This window comes from Hylobates moloch, unplaced genomic scaffold (genome assembly GCF_009828535.3).
Source record: "Hylobates moloch isolate HMO894 unplaced genomic scaffold, HMol_V3 SCAFFOLD_15, whole genome shotgun sequence".
Lineage (NCBI taxonomy): Eukaryota > Metazoa > Chordata > Mammalia > Primates > Hylobatidae > Hylobates > Hylobates moloch.
This window is the reverse complement of record NW_026652290.1, coordinates 42,338,011-42,344,010: the sequence shown is the minus strand read 5'-3', so window position 1 is coordinate 42,344,010 and position 6,000 is coordinate 42,338,011.

Here is a 6,000-nt window from a genome sequence, read left to right as displayed (position 1 = left end):
TTTACTGATAAGTAGTTGCGTGGTTTGCAGTTGTCTCCATGCATGATTATTGCTGGCCATCTCAGGGCAGAAATGACTTCCAAGAATACCACTACCAGCCACTCATTCAGTGATATGACATGAAGTTTCAGAGCCAGAGAATATAATGGGATATGAATATAATCTTTGGAGCTCTGTTTCGATGAAGTAGTTGTGTAGTTCCAGAAGAATATTCTAAATATTCACATTCATGCCTAGTTTTTCAGTCCTAATTTTGTATTCTTAAAGAGGGCATTTGTCTTAGTCTGTTAGTGTTGCTGCAAATGAATACCTGAGGCTGAGTAATTTGTAAAAGGAAGAGGTTTACTTGGCTCACAGTTCTGCAGGCTGTACAAGAAGCATGGCACCAGCATTTGCTTCTGGTGAAGCCTCAGGCTGCTTCCACTCATCGTGGAAGGTGAAGGGGAGCTAGTGTGTGCAGAGATCACGTGGTGAGAGCACAGGAGAAAGAGAGAGAGGACGGAGGTGCTAGGCTCTTTTTAACAACCAGCTGTCTTGCAAACTAATGGATGGAGAACTCACTCATTCCCACGAGAACAGCATCAAGCCATTCATGAAGGATCTGCCCTATTACCCAAACATCTCCCATTAGGCCCCATCTCCAACACTGAGGATCAAAATTCAACGTGAGGTTTGGGGGTCAAACATCTGAACTATAGCAGCATTCAGGATTGAAAGTGCTTAAAGTCTATTTGCTCCTAAATAAAAGTTTATCAGAAGAATCTCATTTCTATCTCTGTCCTCACCACTTCATCAGCTCCCTCCTCAAATAGTTAACCATTTCCAAAAATTCCCCATTTCCTCTTCCTATGATACTTTTTATAAAATTAAGCAAATGTGAATATACACAGAATTTTTTTTTTTTTGAGACTGAGTCTCACTCTGTCTCCCAGGCCCAAGTGCAGTGGCACAGTATCGGCTCACTGCAACCTCTACCTCCTGGGTTCAAATGATTCTCCTGCCTCAGCCTCCCCAGTAGCTGGGATCACAGGCATGTGCCACCACGCCAGGCTAATTTTTTGTATTTTTAGTAGAGACAGGGTTTCACCATGTTGGTCAGGCTGGTCTTAACTCCTGACCTCATGTGATCCAGCCTCCTTAGCCTCCCAAAGTGTTGGGATTACAGGCGTGAGCCACTGCCCCCGGCCGACATAAATGTATTTTATTTCACCTTTTATTTTACACAAAAGGCAGCATGCTTATATACATTATTCCTATACAAAAAAACTAAGTAGTAGAATCTATCATTGTGTTAATTTGATTTCTTTTAGACTTTGAGTAATCAAAGTTTTTTTCCATTTTTAGGTTATAAAGAAATTATGCCATGTGTTCTCCTAGTACTTTTAGTTTTTACTTTTTATTCTGATATACACTGTGAAGTATGTATCCAATTTTACCTATTTCCAAATGGTTATCCAATTGTCCCAACACCATTTATTTAAAGTCCATCCCAGCAGATTGAGATGCCGTCTCATCTAAGCATACACTAATGTTTATACATACTGGGCTCTATTTCTGGGATTGTTCTGAACTTGCTATGCTGCTCTCTTGATCTCTTTGTCTATTTATGTACTAACACCACACTGTTTTAAGGTTTAGTAGGGCTAGTTCTCCCTCCTGCCTTGTGCTATTCTTGATAAAAACTTTGGAGTCAAGCTGCCTAGCCTCAAAAAATAATTTGTTGGATTTTTGACATTGTGTTAAATTTTACATATTGACTTGGAGAAAATTGGTATTTCTATGATGTTGAGTCATACTATCCAAAAATAAAGGATGTGTGTCCATTTGTTCTAGTCTACTTTTGTATCTTCAGAAAAGTTTTTAAATTTACTCATGCAGGTTTTGCCTACTTCTTTATTTCAAAGAGCTTTTTGTTTTCTGTTGTTATTGTAATTGGAGTCCATTATATCTTGTAGTTTGTTATTATAAACACGGATGAAGACTATTTTTATGTTAATTTTATATCCTGCTCCTATAGTGAATTCTCATATTGTTAGTATGAATTTAAGACTCAGTTCCGCTGAGTTTTCCAGGTATGCTATATCATCCACAAATAGAAATAGCTTATTTTGCCGGGCGCGGTGGCTCACGCTTGTAATCCCAGCACTTTGGGAGGCCGAGGCGGGCGGATCACGAGGTCAGGAGATCGAGACCACAGTGAAACCCCGTCTCTACTAAAAATACAAAAAAATTAGCCGGGCATGGTGGCGGGTGCCTGTAGTCCCAGCTACTTGGAGAGGCTGAGGCAGGAGAATGGCATGAACCCAGGAGGCGGAGCTTGCAGTGAGCCGAGATTGCGCCACTGCACTCCAGCCTGGGAGACAGAGCGAGACTCCGTCTCAAAAAAAAAAAAAAAAAAAAAAAAGAAATAGCTTATTTTTTCTAATTCGCGTGTCTCTAATCTTTTCTCATAAGCTGTAATTATTTTCTCCACAGCCAAGAAGGATGGAAAGATGGAAGAACTCCCTGAGGGAGGTGAGAGGATCTGGAGCACAGGTGGAAAGAATAACAAAAGAATGATTTTGACAAGTAAGAGGGATAGGGCCAGGTGTGGTGGCTCACGCCTGTAATCCCAGCACTTTGGGAGGCCGAGGATGGCAGATCACGAGGTCAAGAGATCAAGACCATCCTGGCTAACACAGTCTTTACTAAAAATACAAAAAATTAGCCAGATGTGGTGGCAGGTGCCTGTAGTCCCAGCTACTCTGGAGGCTAAGGCAGAAGAAAGGCGTGAACCTGGGAGGTGGAGCTTGCAGTGAGCGGAGATCACGCCACTGCACTCCAGCCTGGGCGACAGAGCGAGACTCTGCCTCAGAAAAGAAATAAATAAATAAGAGGGACACCTTTCAAACTGCTGATAGGGCAGTAGGGTATGGGCGTTTGGTCTGTTAATCCCTGGAGAGGGATTGTTAGCAGAAAGAGGGTCCCAACCCAGACCCCAGGAGAAGGTTCTTGGATCTCCGGCAAGAAAGAATTTGGGACAAGTCCACAGAGTAAAGTGAAAGCAAGCTTATTAAGAAAGCAAAGGAATGAAAGAATGGCTGCTCCATAGACAAAGTAGGGCATTCCAGAAAGCAAGAGGAGGAACGCATCCACCTTAGGTACAATGCTTGTGTAGATATAACAAAGCGAAAATCATGAGCACACGTGCTCTACTACCAAGGCTTGTGACAAACGACTTTGTGTAACTGTTACCAAAACACCACGGGTTAGGTCTAGGTCCTGCTGCTGGCCACAACGAAAGCCAATCACTGAGATGACAAGTATTCCCAAGGAAGAAGCCTTTAATTGGGTGCTGCAGCCGAGAAGACAAGGAGACGAGACAGGAGATCAGTCTCAAATCCATCTCCCCGTCTGACTAAAACTAGGGGTTTATATAGCAGGAAAGAAATGTAACATTGTGTAAGAAGACAAGAACAGGGAGGGGCAAGGAGGCATCTGGTGAGGTGATCTGTTGAGTTTCAGTTCTTTGATACTTTTTCTGAGAGGCCTGAAGGTCCTTTCCTGAGGAAGAAACTCAGATAAAACAGATACAGGTTTCAAGCTTTAACAGCAGAAGGGTCAGTGTCTATGTTTATCCAAAAACAACTGTCTATGGGACTATTGGGCCAGGTTTCATAACTACTGTCTTTCCCAATAATTTATGTTATTGTTTTTTTTTTTTTTTTTTTGAGACGGAGTCTCGCTCTGTCGCCCAGGCTGGAGTGCAGTGGCATGATCTCCGCTCACTGCAAGCCCCGCCTCCCGGGTTCATGCCATTCTCCTGCGTCAGCCTCTCCGAGTAGCTGGGACTACAGGCGCCCGCCACCACGCCCGGCTAATTTTCTGTATTTTTTGTTTGTTTGTTTGTTTGTTTTTTGTTTGTTTTTTGAGACGGAGTCTTGCTCTGTTGCCCAGGCTGGAGTGCAGTGGCGTGATCTCGGCTCACTGCAACCTCCGCCTCCCGGGTTCACGCCATTCTCCTGCCTCAGCCTCTCCGAGTAGCTGGGACTACAGGCGCCCGCCACCACGCCCGGCTAATTTTTTGTATTTTTGGTAGAGACGGGGTTTCACCGTGGTCTCGATCTCCTGACCTCGTGATCCGCCCGCCTCGGCCTCCCAAAGTGCGACCTCGTGATCCGCCCGCCTCGGCCTCCCAAAGTGCTGGGATTACAGGCGTGAGCCACCGCGCCCGGCCTAATTTATGTTATTGTTAAAACAAAACTTTAAGAATGCTTTTGTTCTTGGACGGGCGTGGTAGCTCACACCTGTAATCTCAGCACTCTGGCTCACGCCTGTAATCCCAGCACTTTGGGAGGCGGAGCTCAGGAGATCGAGACCAAATGGCGAAACCCTGTCTCTACTAAAAATACAAAACTTAGTATTGGTGGTGCATGCCTGTAATCCCACGTACTTGGGAGGCTGAGGCAGGAGAATCACTTGAACCCAGGAGGTGGAGGCTGCAGTGAGCTGAGATCTTGCCATTGCACTCCAGGGTGGGGAACAAAGACAGAATCTCTCAAAAAAACAAAACAAGGCCGGGTGCGGTGGCTCACACCTTTAATCCCAGCACTTTGGGAGGCCAAAGCAGGTGGATCACCTGAGGTCAGGAGTTTGAGACTAGCCTGGCTAACATAGTGAAACCCCGTCTCTACTACAAATACAAATACAAAAAAAAAAAAAAAAATTAGCCAGGCATGGTGGCACGCACCTGTAATCCCAGCTATTCGGGAGGCTGAGGCAGGAGAATTGCTTGAACCTAGGAGGTGGAAATTGCAGTGAGCCGAGATCGTGCCATTGCACTCCAGCTTGGGCAACAAGAGTGAAACTCCATCTCAAAAAAAAGAAAGAAAGGCCGGGCGCGGTGGCTCACGCCTGTAATCCCAGCACTTTGGGAGGCCGAGATGGGTGGATCACGAGGTCAGGAGATTGAGACCATCCTGGCTAACACAGTGAAACCCCATCTCTACTAAAAATACAAAAAATTAGCCGGGCGTGGTGGCGGGCGCCTGTAGTCCCGGCTACTTGGGAGGCTGAGGCAGGAGAATGGCGTGAACCCGGGAGGTGGAGCTTGCAGTGAGCCAAGATCGCGCCACTGCATTGCAGCCTGGGTGACAGAGCAAGACTCTGTCTCAAAAAAAAAAAAAGTAAGAAAAAAGAAAGCTTTCAGGACACCAGGACATCTCCTGGGTCTGTTAAGTCTTAGGTCTGTTTGGTAAACATTATTAATTTTTTCCCTTAAGTGTAAATATTCTGTGACTAAGCATGCGTAACCTTCTGGGAATACAGCCCAGTAGGTCTCAGCCTCATTTTCCCCACCCCTATTCAAGATGGAGTCGCTTTGGTTGGAATGCCTCTGACCGGATCATGTGGGGAAGAGCAACTGTAGAATAGCTGAGTCCTAGAAAACAGGCCTCAGGGAACAGCAAAGGCTGGGGATGAGGAAAGGACAAAACACCACCTGCTCTGTTTCTGTGCAGGACTGAGCAAGAAGCACAGGATCAAACTCAAAGTAAGTCCCAGTCCTGACTTTGGTGGTGAGACCCAAGGAAAATTCATTAACAAACATTGTGCTGCCAGATACATTAATAAACAAATCCCTAAAAGGGCCTGTAATTCAGTTGAAATGAGTTAGAAAAATCTTAAGGATCCTTATAAATTAAATAAAAACTCCTTGCTCTCAAGCAATCATTTGATTCATTCTATATCAACGATTGTGCACCTTAGCATCACCTGAGGATCTTTAAGAAAATCTGTGCCAGGCCTCATTTCCAAGGATTTGATTTGTCTAGGGATGAAGCCCCAGGACAGTCGTAGTTTTTGAGGGCTTCCAGGTGATTCTAAAGCATAGCCACGGTTGGAAGCCCTGCGCCTATCTCACAGGTGTGTGGGTCTCCACTATCTGTGTCTGCTTAGTTGCCAGGAGGCAGCAAGTTAGCCCACGTGTGCAAGATGCTTCCTTCCATACCAGGTAGGAATATT